We start from the raw sequence: 13,484 nt of genomic DNA on the forward strand, positions 1-13,484 counted from the left end.
AAGAGTAAGTGTGCTGGATGTGAGGGGTCCAGAGTGATTGACGTTGCCCTTTTGCTCACTCTGGAGAAGTACAGGTCTTGGAGAGTGGGGAGAGTTGTGCCAATGATTCGCTCAGCAGTCCGGACTTCCCTCTGTAGTCTTCGGAGGTCAGATTTGGTAGCTGAGCTGAACCAAACAGTCACTGAAGTGCAGAGGATGGATTTGATGATGGCAGTGTAGAACTGTTTCAGCAGATCCTGTGGCAGGTTGAACTTCCTCAGCTGGCAAAGGAAGTACAACCTCTGCTGGGCCTTTTTCACAAGTCTATGTGAATGTCCCACTTCAGGTCCTGGGAGATTGTGGTTCCCATTAATCTGAATGAATCCACTGCTGTAACAATGCTGTCCATGATGGTGAGTGGGGGAGAGCAGGGGGCTTTATCCTGAAGTATCATCTCCACTGTTCATCTCCACTGTCTTGAGCGTGTTCAGCTCCAGGTTGTTAAGGCTGCACCAGACAGCCAGCCGTTCAACCTCCAGTCTGCAGTCAGGCTCGTCACCATCCTGAATGAGGCCGATCAGTGTGGTGTCGTCTGCAAACTTCAGGAGCTTGACAGAGGTGCTGTCATTTGTGTACAGGGAGAAGAGCAGTGGGGAGAGAACACAGCCCTGGGGGGCGCCAGTGCTGATGGTGCGGGTGCTAGATTTGAGTTTTCCCAGTCGCACTAGCTGCTGCCTGTCTGTCAGAAAGCTGGTGATCCACTGACAGACAGAGGAGGGCACAGAGAGCTGGGTTAATTTGGGCTGAAGGAGTGATGGGATGATAGCGTTAAAAGCTGAGCTGAAGTCCACAAACAGGATCCTCACATAAGTCCCTGGTCTGTCCAGATGCTGCAGAACATAATGCAGTCCCATATTGACTGCATCATTCACAGACCTGTTTGCTCTGTAGGAAAACTGCAGAGGGTCCAGTAAGGGTCCAGTGATGTCCTTCAGATAAGCCAGAACCAGTCTTTCAAATGATTTCATGACCACAGCCATTAGAGCCACAGGTCTGTAGTCATTTAGTCTGGTAATTTTGGATTTTTTTGGGACGAGGATGATGGTGGAGCTTTTGAAGCATGAGGGGACTTCACAAAGCTCCAGTGATCTGTTGAAGATCCGTGTGAAGATGGGGCCAGCTGATCAGCACAGGCTTTCAGACAGGCTGGTGAAACGCTGTCTGGGCCTGGTGCCTTTCTACTCTTGATCTTCCTGAAGACCTGACACACATCATCTTCACTGAACTGAATTTTAGGTGTGGCGGAGTCAGGGGGTTCCAGGAGTTGTGAATTGGGCTTTTTCAAACCTGCAGTAGAACTCATTCAGGTCGTCTCCCAGCTGTTTATTCACCACAGTGCGGGGGGATGGTGTCATGTAGTTGGTGATGGCTTTCAGACTTTTCCACACTGAAGCTGTCATTAGAGGAAAACTGAATCCGTAGCTTTTCGGAATAATTCTTCTTTGCCATTCTGATCTCCTTTTCCAGTGTGTATTTGGCCTGTTTGTACAAGACTCTATCCCCATTTCTGTGAGCATCCACTTTGGCCTGACGGAGCTGGCTGAGTTTTGCAGTGAGTCCTGGTAGTGTTACGAACCCCACTTTCAACAATGCTCGTAGAGGAGGGGGCAAGTAACATAAAAGGACACGTGAGTCAAAAAGGACAGTTTTATCTGTTTATTAATTAGCTGCACTCACGCATCACCGGCAACTAGAAGTCATAACGTAAACTATTCACGAACACACACTTAAACACACAGAACAACCAGAAAAAGAGAAATACAAATAATAAAAAAAAGACAGTTTATCAGCAACGGCTGGACATCAAGACGCACACGAAGCTCAGCAATACAACCGGTCGTCAGCGTGAATCTGACGGCAAGAAAGAGCTTCCCCTCAAGTGTGTGCCGCGCTTTACAGATAAGAGAGCTAAAGACAGTGGTAGTGGCAGTGGCCTGGCGACTGGAGTTCTGAATGAAAGTACAAAGTCGGCCACCCTCTTTGCACGTTACTCTCCCCTTTTATCTCCACCCTGCGCGTCGATTTTGAATGGCCGCAGGTGTGCATGGGCGGAGCCTAACCTCAGGAAAAGGAAGAGACCAAGTCAGTATAAATTGAAACACACCACACTAAAATAAGAATAAAGGCTTAGGCCATAACAGTATGAATACACAAATCCTCACAGAAACTGATATATGATGTTACAGTCTCTGTGAGCTCGTCCAGGTCGGTGGCAGCAGCTTCAAAAACTCCAATCAGTGAGAGAGAAACAGGCTTGTAAATCCTGCTCCGCTTCCTTAGTCCATCTTTTTACAGTCCTTAATACAGGCTTAGCTGAGTTCAGTTTCTGCCTGTAGGTCGGTATGAGATGAACTAAACAGAGAGTCCCAGAGCTGCCCGTGGGACAGAGTGATATGCTTCCTTTATTGTTGTGTATCAATGATCCAGTGTGTTACTGTCTCTGGTGGGACATGTAACATGCTGTCTGTATTTTGGCAGTTCACGTGAGAGAATCGCTTTATTAAAGTCCCCGAGAACAATTAATACAGAGTCTGGGTGTTGCTCACTCTCTGTGATCATAGCATCATCTGAAAGAGTAACATCGACACATACACAAATGTTAATGAAATGAATAAACTAAGTGAAAGAGGTAAATGTGACAGACACTTACGACAGTAGATGACTGTATAGTATTACATACTGACCACAACACCCAGATTCTTATACACACACACAAGATCTGATTTCTAGAGACGATCAACATAGACAAGTTAAAAGCTCGTGGTAAGATGAGGAGCCATTTTGATTATCACCCTAGAGTCCTAGGGATCATTGGCATCCTTATGATCTGTCTTTTAATAGGAGGGAATGCAAAAAAGACTCCCACCTTTAGTAAAAGTCACAGAGACATGTCTGATGATGACTTTCCTCCGCCAGAACATGTACTAAAACATAAACTGAATAAATTCTTTGACTCCTTCTTTCACAGTATGGGATGGCTCCAGTACGGAATCAACTAGAAGTCTCACATTATCGGCTTGCCACTTATATTAACTCCACTTTTCCGGCAGCCGAAGCTATCAAACAAGAACTCTCTGCCCTCAGATTGACTACAACACATAAAAGAATAGCCTTAAATGTTCTATTAGCTAAAGAAGGAGGTGTATGTGCCGTGATAGGAGATCAGTGTTGCACCTTCATTCCCTCTAATGATGACGATCACCAAATGAAACGAGACGAACACGAAGATTATAGTTGTGGACTTTGGTATACACTGTTTGGACAGTGGACTCCCTATCTATCAATGATAATGATCAATAATGGATTCTGCTGTTCTGCGTGTTGGATGTTGTTTGTATAACTGTCTATGACAGACACACACTTCTAAATATAGGTTCCTACGTCGCGAAACGTAAAACGGACTTTGAGTTCTTGAACGCTGGCGATTTGTTTAAAAAAACACCGCATCAGAGCCCTTTGTCTAGGTGGTGACCGTGTACTGGACCACTGCTACTCTCCCTTCCAGGACGCCTACAAATCCCTCCCCCGCCCACCTTTCGGCAAATCAGATCACTCTTCCATTCTGCTTCTGCCTGCTTATAGGCAGAAACTGAAACGGGAAGCACCCACCCTCAGGACAAGCCAATGCTGGTCGGACCAATCAGATGCTATACTACAGGACTGTTTTGATCACGTGGACTGGGACGACATAGAGGCGTACTCAGATTCTGTAACGTGTTTCATCAGGAAGTGTGTAGAAGATGTTGTGCCGACAAAAACAATCCGCATCTACCCCAACCAAAAAACGTGGATTAATAGCGATGTTCGAGCGGCCTTGTCAGCGCGGACATCCGCTTTTAGATCCTGATGATTGCAAACAAGCTAGTTATGATCTCAGAAAATCCATCAAAGCTGCAAAAAGACAATACAAAAATAAAGTTGAAGAACAATTCAACACCAACAATGCAAGAAGCATGTGGCAGGGCATCAACAACATCACGGACTTTAAAGGGAATAAACCTGCTCCTGTGAACATTGCCGCATCTCTACCGGATTAGCTAAATAACTTTTATGCTCGTTTCGAGGCTCACAACCCCGCCCACACAGAGAGCGCTCCCGTGGCTGCTGCAGAAGATGTGAGTGCACTCTCCGTCTCTGTCGCGGATGTAAACCGATCCTTCCGACGGGTAAACATCCGCAAGGCTGCAGGTCCTGATGGCATCCCAGGCCGTGTGCTCCGAGCATGCGCATCCTAACTAGCTGGCGTTTTCACAGACATTTTCAACCTCTCCCTCTGTCTGTCTGTGGTTCCATCGTGCTTCAAAAAATCCACCATTGTGCCCATACCCAAGAAAAACAGAATCACACGCCTTAATGACTGGAGGCCAGTTGCTTTCACACCCATCTTCAGCAAGTGTTTTGAGAGACTTATCAGAGATTATATCTGCTCTGTGCTGCCTGCCTCACTGGACCAGCTACTATTTGCATATCGTAGCAACCGTTCCACAGACGATGCTATTGCTCTCACCCTACACACTGCTCTCTCCCACCTGGAAAATAAGAACACCTGGACTACAGCTCAGCATTTAACACCATAGTGCCTGCCACACTTGTGAAGCTCCAGACTCTAGGACTAAACAGATCTCTGTGCAACTGGATCCTGGACTTCCTGACAGGCAGAAGTCAGGTGGTAAGAATGGGCAGCAACACTTCATCCCCGCTGACCCTCAACACTGGTGCTCCTCAGGGCTGTGTCCTCAGCCCACTCCTGTACTCCCTGTACACACATGACTGTACAGCCACACACAGCTCCAACGTCATTGTCAAATTTGCTGACGACACAATGGTGATAGGCCTGATCACCGACAACGATGAGTCGGCCTACAGAGAAGAGGTGAGCACCCTGACTAAATGGTGTCAGGAGAACCACCTCTCACTCAACATTGACAAGACCAAGGAGCTGGTGGTGGATTTCAGGAGACAGAGCAGAGAACACAAACCAATCACCATCGACGAGACACCTGTGGAGCGGGTGAGCAGCTTTAAGTTTCTGGGTGTTAACATCAGTGAGGATCTCACCTGTTCCATACACACCGACGCAGTGCTGAAGAAGGCACATCAACACCTCTTCTTCCTGAGACAGCTGAGGAAGTTTGGAATGAGCCCCAGAATCCTCAGAACATTCTACACCTGCACTATAGAGAGTATCCTGACGGGCTGCATCACTGCCTGGTTTGGTAACAGCACTGCTGGCAACCATAAAGCTCTGAAAAGAGTCATGCGAACTGCCAGCCACATTGTTGGAGGTGAGCTTCCCTCCCTCCAGGATATCTACACATGGCGGTGTATGAGAAAAGCCCGAAGGATCATCAGTGACTCCAGCCACCTGTCCCACAGACCGCTCTCTCTGCTTCCCTCAGGAAGACGTCTCCGCAGCATCCGATCCCACACTAGCCGACTGAGGGATAGCTATGGTATGCCACACACTGCACTTTAACTTCAAAAGCTCATCACTGGACTATACATACACACTGCATTTATACTGCATTTATACACACTGGACTATACATACACACTGCATTTAATTTATTATAATGTTCTATCTGATAATAATCCATCCGTTACCACTGGACATTTCTGTATCTGTACAATCTATATCTATCTGTACAACATATTACATATATGTAATATTTATATTTATAGTTATACTTTTATTATATATATATATATAATGTGTGTAGTGCATTTTAAGAATGTCTAATAGTACACTGTGTGTACTGACTATGTATGAGCATATTGCATCATTTTCACATTTGCACATTTTCTCCTGGTAATAGGCATTTTGCACATTTTCACACAAATTTCACCTAAACTGTTTCTTAACTTCGCATGTATGTAAATTGTTCTGCAATTTCCTAAATTGTTCCTAAAGAATTTCACTCACCAAGGCACATGTGCTGTGGTGATGTGACAATAAAAGTGACTTGACTTGACTTGATAATTCCAGTGAGTGTGGTATTACTATTATGTTTATTTGTCCCTTGCGTATACAAATGCGTTACATTACATCATAATGTCCAATCTAACGACCAAACAACTTGTGAAACTGGACGATATTGACGATGACACTGAATGGATTTCTCCGTTCAGCGGTGACTATTTCTCGGAATTTGCCCACACTGATCCAGAAACAGACAATGGTGAATACAGACAGTAGAGACTCACTCTCTCTCACTCACTCATGTTCTACCGCTTATCTGAACTACCTCGGGTCATAGGGAGCCTGTGCTTATCTCAGGCGTCATCGGGCATCAAGGCAGGATACACCCTGAACAGAGTGCCAACCCATCGCAGGGCACACACACACACTCTCATTCACTCACACAATCACACACTACGGACAATTTTCCAGAGATGCCAATCAACCTACCATGCATGTCTTTGGACTGGGGGAGGAAACCGGAGTACCCGGAGGAAACCCCCGAGGCACGGGGAGAACATGCAAACTCCACACACACAAGGCGGAGGCGGGAATCGAACCCCCAACCCTGGAGGTGTGAGGCAAACATGCTAACCACTAAGCCACCATGCGCCCCACGGTAGAGACTGTGACTTGTAATGAAGTTACAAGATTAATGCTTAGCCTTTAACTGCATTTTTTATGTACAGGTCCTGTCCCCACAAAAACAGCATATTGTCCACTGAAGACCATGTATTTTATGAAGCATTCATGAGAGCCTTACAGGAGAAATGATACGCTTATGTAAGATTATACATGATTAAGCTTAGCTTAAGGCATATGTGATTATATTCTAGCTGATTAATTGATACTGATTAAGCAATTGATTAAAAATGTTGTGGATTAAGTAGTTGATTAACAATACTGGTATATATCATTTAGATTTTAGATTTTGTTACAGACTAATGATTAGTAAAATTTTTTGTGTATTGTCCCAGGGACAAAAGGGGGGAATTGTAGTGGAAATGTTCACATTAGAGATGTTCATAAGAACCTGTCTTTCTATGCTTCTATATTTCTCATGGCTGGTAGTTATTGTGACTAGAGATTGCAGTTGTTTTCCTAAAACAGCTTCCAGCAGACCGTTCCCGTGGGACCTTGGTAGGTACAGATTAGCTTTGTCAGAAGATGAGCAGGCTTCTAAGCCAATGGTTGATGATGTTTTGCTTTTACAAATCCTGTTTCATTTATTTCCTGTCTATAAATTCCTGATGTAATCAATGATCGGGGCCCTTCCTCTCTCATGTTACATGCGGAGTGTTAGGTCCTGCTGCACAGCTGAACACAATAAATACGTGAAACCATTTTTACTGTTACCCGTGCCTACCAGTGTGATATTTTATGCTTTAATTCTCTCAAACCTCAAAACCTCCATGACAACACAAAGGCTAAATGACTCTGATGTCCTCAAGTCTTGTATTTTATTCATATTTAGTTGTGTCATCTTTCCATCTGTCTTTTGGAAGGTTTTGTTCCTTTCTAAACAGAGTCTCGTGTATAAATGTGTACGAGTTCATGAATGATTTCTTTGATATTTTGGGTTGTGGAGTTTTTTCATTTCCTGTGTCTCTGACAGTAAGACCCTCTTTGTAAACTCATCACACTTCCTGTTGAAGAATCATGTGAGTAAAACCCTGAATGTGTGCAGTGTGTTTTTATTTTTAATTGGAAATAACTATTTCTATGGTTACAAATTTTGTCAATATAAGAACTGTCCAGTATAAATAAATAATTGAAATAAATAATTTCTTTGTTCGCTGTGCTTGTGTGTTCATCTGGAGACGAGAAAGAGAATCAGTATCAGAAAGATCTTTATTGCCAGGTATGTTTTCACATATGAGGAATTTGTTTTAGTTCAGAAGCTCCACAGTGTAAACAGAATGACATTGACAAGACACAAACACATATATAATATAAACAGTTGTATGTACAGTGGAAAAATGTGCAAATTGAAATAATGTAAGAATATTCTTGTGTGTTCCGTGTATGTCAAGTGTTCATCAGATGGCATACACGGAATATACAACACTATTTTTACATTATTTACTTAAAACACATACTTACTTATTTATATTTCAATTTGCACATTTTTCCACTGTACATACTTCTTCTTCTTCTTTCGGCTTTTCCCTTCAGGGGTCGCCACAGCGAATCATCTCTCTCCACCTAACCCTATCTTCTGCATCCTCAACACTTGCACCCACTAGCTTCAAATCCTCATCAATTACATCCATATACCTCCTCTTTGGCCTTCCTCTTTGCCTCCTGCCTGGCAGCTCCATGTCCAACATTCTCCTACCAATATACTCACTCTCCCTCCTCTGAACATGTCCAAACCATCTTAATCTCGCCTCCCTAACTTTGTCCCCCAAACGTCCAACATGGGCTGTCCCTCTGATGTACTCGTTCCTAATCCTGTCCAATCTTGTCACACCCAAAGAGAACCTCAACATCTTCAGTTCGGCTACCTCAAGCTCCGACTCCTGTCTCTTCTTCAGTGACACTGTCTCTAAACCATACAGCACGGCCGGTCTCACCACTGTCCTGTACACCTTCCCCTTGATTCTTGCTGATATTTTCCTATCACACAGAACTCCTGACACCTTTCTCCACCCACTCCAACCTGCCTGCACTCGCTTCTTTACTTCTTTCCCACTCTCTCCATTACTCTGGACTGTTGACCCCAAGTACTTAAACTCCTGTACCTTCTTCACCTCTTCACCCTGTAACCTTACTGTTCCACTTCCCTCCCTTTCATTCACACACATGTACTCAGTCTTACTACGACTGACTTTCATTCCTCTTCTCTCCAGCGCAAACCTCCACCTCTCCAGGTTTTCCTCCACCTGCTCCCTGCTCTCACTACAGATCACAATGTCATCTGCAAACATCATCGTCCAAGGAGACTTCTGTCTGACCTCCTCTGACAACTGGTCCATCACTATAGCAAACAGGAAGGGGCTCAGAGCCGATCCCTGATGCAGTCCCACCTCCACTGTGAACTCCTCTGTCTGACCTACAGCACACCTCACCACTGTCCTGCTCCTCTCATACATGTCCTGCACCACTCTGACATACTTCTCTGCTACTCCTGACTTCCTCATACAGTACCACAGCTCTTCTCTTGGCACCCTGTCATACGCTTTCTCTAAGTCTACAAACACACAGTGCAACTCCCTCTGACCATCCCTATACTTCTCCATCAACATTCTCAGAGCAAAAATTGCATCTGTTGTGCTCTTTCTGGGCATGAAGCCATACTGCTGCTCACAAATTTCCACCACCTTCCTTAACCTAGCTTCCACTACTCTTTCCCACAACTTCATTGTATGGCTCATCAACTTTATCCCCCTATAGTTGCTGCAACTCTGCACGTCACCCTTATTCTTAAAGATCGGCACTAACACACTCCTTCTCCATTCCTCAGGCATCCTCTCACTTTCTAATACCCTGTTGAACAAACTAGTTAAAAATTCCACTGCTGCCTCTCCTAGACACTTCCAGACCTCTACCGGGATGTCGTCAGGACCAACTGCCTTTCCACTTTTCATCCTCTTCAAGGCCTTCCTGACTTCATCCTTTCTAATCTTATCTACTTCCTGTTCCACAGAGTTCACCCCTTCTACTCTTTTTTCCCTCTGATTTTCCTCATTCATCAGCTCCTCAAAGTATTCCTTCCATCTCCTCTGTACACTCTCCTCACTTGTGAGCACCCTTCCATCTCTATCCTTAATAATTCTAACTTGCTGCACATCCTTCCCATCTCGATCCCTCTGTCTAGCTAACCTGTACAAGTCCTTCTCTCCTTCTCTAGTGTCTAACCTAGTGTACAACTCGTCATATGCCTTCTGCTTGGCCTTAGACACCTCCCTCTTCACTCTGCGCTGTAACTCCTTGTATTCCTGTCTATTCTCTTCAGTCCTGTCCATATCCCACTTCTTCTTGGCTAATTTCTTCCTCTGTATACTATCCTGAACTTCCTCATTCCACCACCAAGTCTCCTTATCTTCTTTCCTCCTTCCAGATGACACACCCAGCACCTTTCTCCCTGTCTCCCTGATCACTTCTGCTGTAGTTTCCCAGTCATCCGGCAGCACTACCTGACCACCCAGAGCCTGCCTCAACTTCTGTCTAAATTCCTCACAACATTCCTCCTTTTTCAGCTTCCACCACTTAGTTTTCTTCTCTATCTTCGACCTCTTCCTCTTACAGACCATCAGAGTCATCCTACACACCACCATCCTATGCTGTCTGGCTACACTCTCTCCCACTACCACTTTACAGTCACTAATCTCTTTCAGATTGCCTCTTCTACAAAGGATGTAGTCTACCTGTGTTCTCCTACCTCCACTCTTGTAAGTCACTCTATGTTCCTCCCTCTTCTGAAAATACGTGTTAACCACAGCCATGTCCATCCTCTTAGCAAAGTCTACTACCATCTGTCCTTCAAGGTTCCTTTCCTTAACTCCAAACTTGCCCATCACCTCCTCATCACCTGTGTTCCCCTCACCAACATGTCCATTAAAATCCGCTCCTATCACCACTCTCTCACCCTTGGGAATACTCTCAATCACCTCACCGAATTCACACCAGAATCTCTCTTTCTCCTCTAACTCACAACCTACCTGTGGGGCATAACCACTAACAACATTCAACATCACCCCTTCAATCTCTAACTTCAGACTCATCACCCTGTCTGACACTCTCTTCACCTCCAGAACATTCCTCACAAACTCCTCCTTCAGGACCACACCTACCCCATTTCTCTTACTATCCACACCATAATAAAACAGCTTGAATCCTGCTCCTATACTACGAGCCTTGCTACCCTTCCACTTGGTCTCCTGTACACACAGTATATCCACCTTCCTTCTCTCCATCATATCAGCCAGCTCTCTACCTTTCCCTGTCATAGTACCAACATTCAGAGTCCCTATTCTCAGTCCTACACTCTTACCTTTCCTCTTCTCTCTCTGTCTGTGCACTCTCCTCCCTCCTCTACTCCTTCGACCAACAGTAGCCCAATTTCCACCGGCGCCCTGTAGGTCAACGGCGCCGATGGCGGTCGTTGTTAACCCGGGCCTCGACCGATCCGGTATGAAATTCTTACTGACAACTCGCATGGTTAGATTTGGCAATGTTTTATGCCGGATGCCCTTCCTGACGCAACCCTCTCTATTTATCCGGGCTTGGGACCGGCACAGAAGTCACTGGACTGTGACCCCCATGGCTAGATTTTTCCACTGTACATACAACTGTCTATATTATATATGTGTTTGTGTCTTGTTAAAAAAGAGTTAAATATGATCTAAAAATGCTTGAGAACGGTTGTTATGGCAACACATTGCTGAGTCACACAGTAAATAAAAAATGTTCGGACGCTGCAGTTTATCCATCTTCACTTCGAGCACTTAATGGTGTTAAATTCCAAACAGCCTTCGTTTTGTAACATAATGACTTTAACACATCAGAAATTAAATTAATTTTCTTTTTCAAATGAATTTAAATTAAATTTTTTTATGGAGGTCAGAGATGCTCTGTGAGGTGGTTAGACTTTTTTATGCTAACATCCAGCATTTGTGAGTGTTTATTCACCTTAGTGGTGTGTTCTACTTTTAAAGTGCTCGTTTGATGCACGTGTGAAGAAATATTCCAGGCACCACACACACTTTCACACACAAACCTTCTACTTGTGTTCCATCAAACAGCACAAACCACATTCATACACACCGCTGCACTGCCCTGCATACAGCTAGCCACAGGTTCTATTATGAGTTGCAGTGGCACGGAGATGCACAAGCTTTTCTTTTGAAATCATGTGTGCAAAAGTAGACACATGCATTTGTGTTAAACCTTATTTATTATAAATGATTCCAACACGTACGTGTAACAGAGGCCTGTCTTTTTGTCTCTAGTCTCTGAAGCACTACATCACACTGAGGTGAAGATCTGTCTACACGTCACACACCACTTCAACATCTCCACCTGTGAAAATACAGAGGTGAACCTCGTCAGCATCTTTTTACACTTTCTTTTAATTCTTTCACACATTTGCCCACTGGTTGCTCACCACTTCCTTTAGAGCTCTGACAGAAATACTGCTTAAAAATAGGTTTGTGATCTGGTGTGATTTATCTGAAAGCCGCTTCCACGCTGGAAAACTAGATAAACCGCAAGACGAGAGCTTCAAGCATCTGCAAAGTTTAATTCTAGAAAAAAATTAAAGAGTAAAAGTTAGTAATGGGAGTAAACTGTGGTAGCATGAGGTAAGATTAAGATTCAACTTTATTGTCATTACACATTTACAAGTACAAGGCAACGAAATGCAGTAGTTTTCGCATATCCCAGGTTATGGGGTCAGAGAGCAGGGTCAAGCCATAGTACGGTGCCCCTGGAGCAGGTGAGGTTAAGGACCTTGCTCAAGGATCCAACATTGATATCTCAGCAGCTTGTGGGCTCGAACCCCGACCTTCTAATCAGGAACCCAGAGCCTTAACACGCCCTCACAACGCAAGACATCGCCCAGGTAACGCAAGATGTTGAATCGTACACAACACACAAGTGTGTATTTACTTCATAAAACACAAAGTGATAACTCGGGGTGGATTACTGATACGTTCCATGATGATTTGTCTGGTCCATGACTTTGGTACACATTTGTGCTAGGACACTAACACTGGGAGATGTTTTGTCAGTGGTCAGTGGTGTGTAATTAAAGCACAATAATTACATGAATCATCCAGTAAACACAGCTTTACTGTTGGTTAATAAGATTATATTTAATCCTATTAATGAAGTACAACATGTTACAACATTTACACTGATATCTGGTCAACGGTCAAAACATCATGCTGCTGTTGTTGGTCATTTGGAGAAGTATGAAGTATGAAGAAGTATGAAGTATGAAGAAGTATGAATATGAAGAACATGCGTTTAAAGACCTGTTTTTAAAACCTAAACAGACTCACAACACAGACTCAGAACTAAAGAGGAACTTCATACTGTAGCTTTGATGATTCTTACGATACACAGACCACAAAGAACCACAAACTGCCCAAGGACATGATGATCCAAAGCATGCTGGGAACTACACAATAGTACTGAGTGTAACACAAAGAGAGACAGTCCCAGAGCTACAGGAGAATATTTTTGATAATAGGTATCACTAACTGAATAGAAATAAGAAACAGTCGGATGTTATTAATAATTCTCTAAATAAATTTTTTACTGCTGAAATAAAGCTGTAGAAACTCACAATGATTTACACAATAGAAAACTTACAGTCTTGTTGTAACAAACGTTTTTGATATCGCTATTGTTGTAGCGATATCTAGTGGTCATATATCAAATTACGTTAAAATACTCTACTTTTATTTTTATCAGGTTTACCTGTCATGTGCTTTAATAATTTTTGTTGTGGTTGATCCAATGTACATTGTGCTGATAA

The sequence above is a fragment of the Tachysurus vachellii genome, chromosome 2 (assembly GCF_030014155.1).
Source record: "Tachysurus vachellii isolate PV-2020 chromosome 2, HZAU_Pvac_v1, whole genome shotgun sequence".
Classification (NCBI taxonomy): domain Eukaryota; kingdom Metazoa; phylum Chordata; class Actinopteri; order Siluriformes; family Bagridae; genus Tachysurus; species Tachysurus vachellii.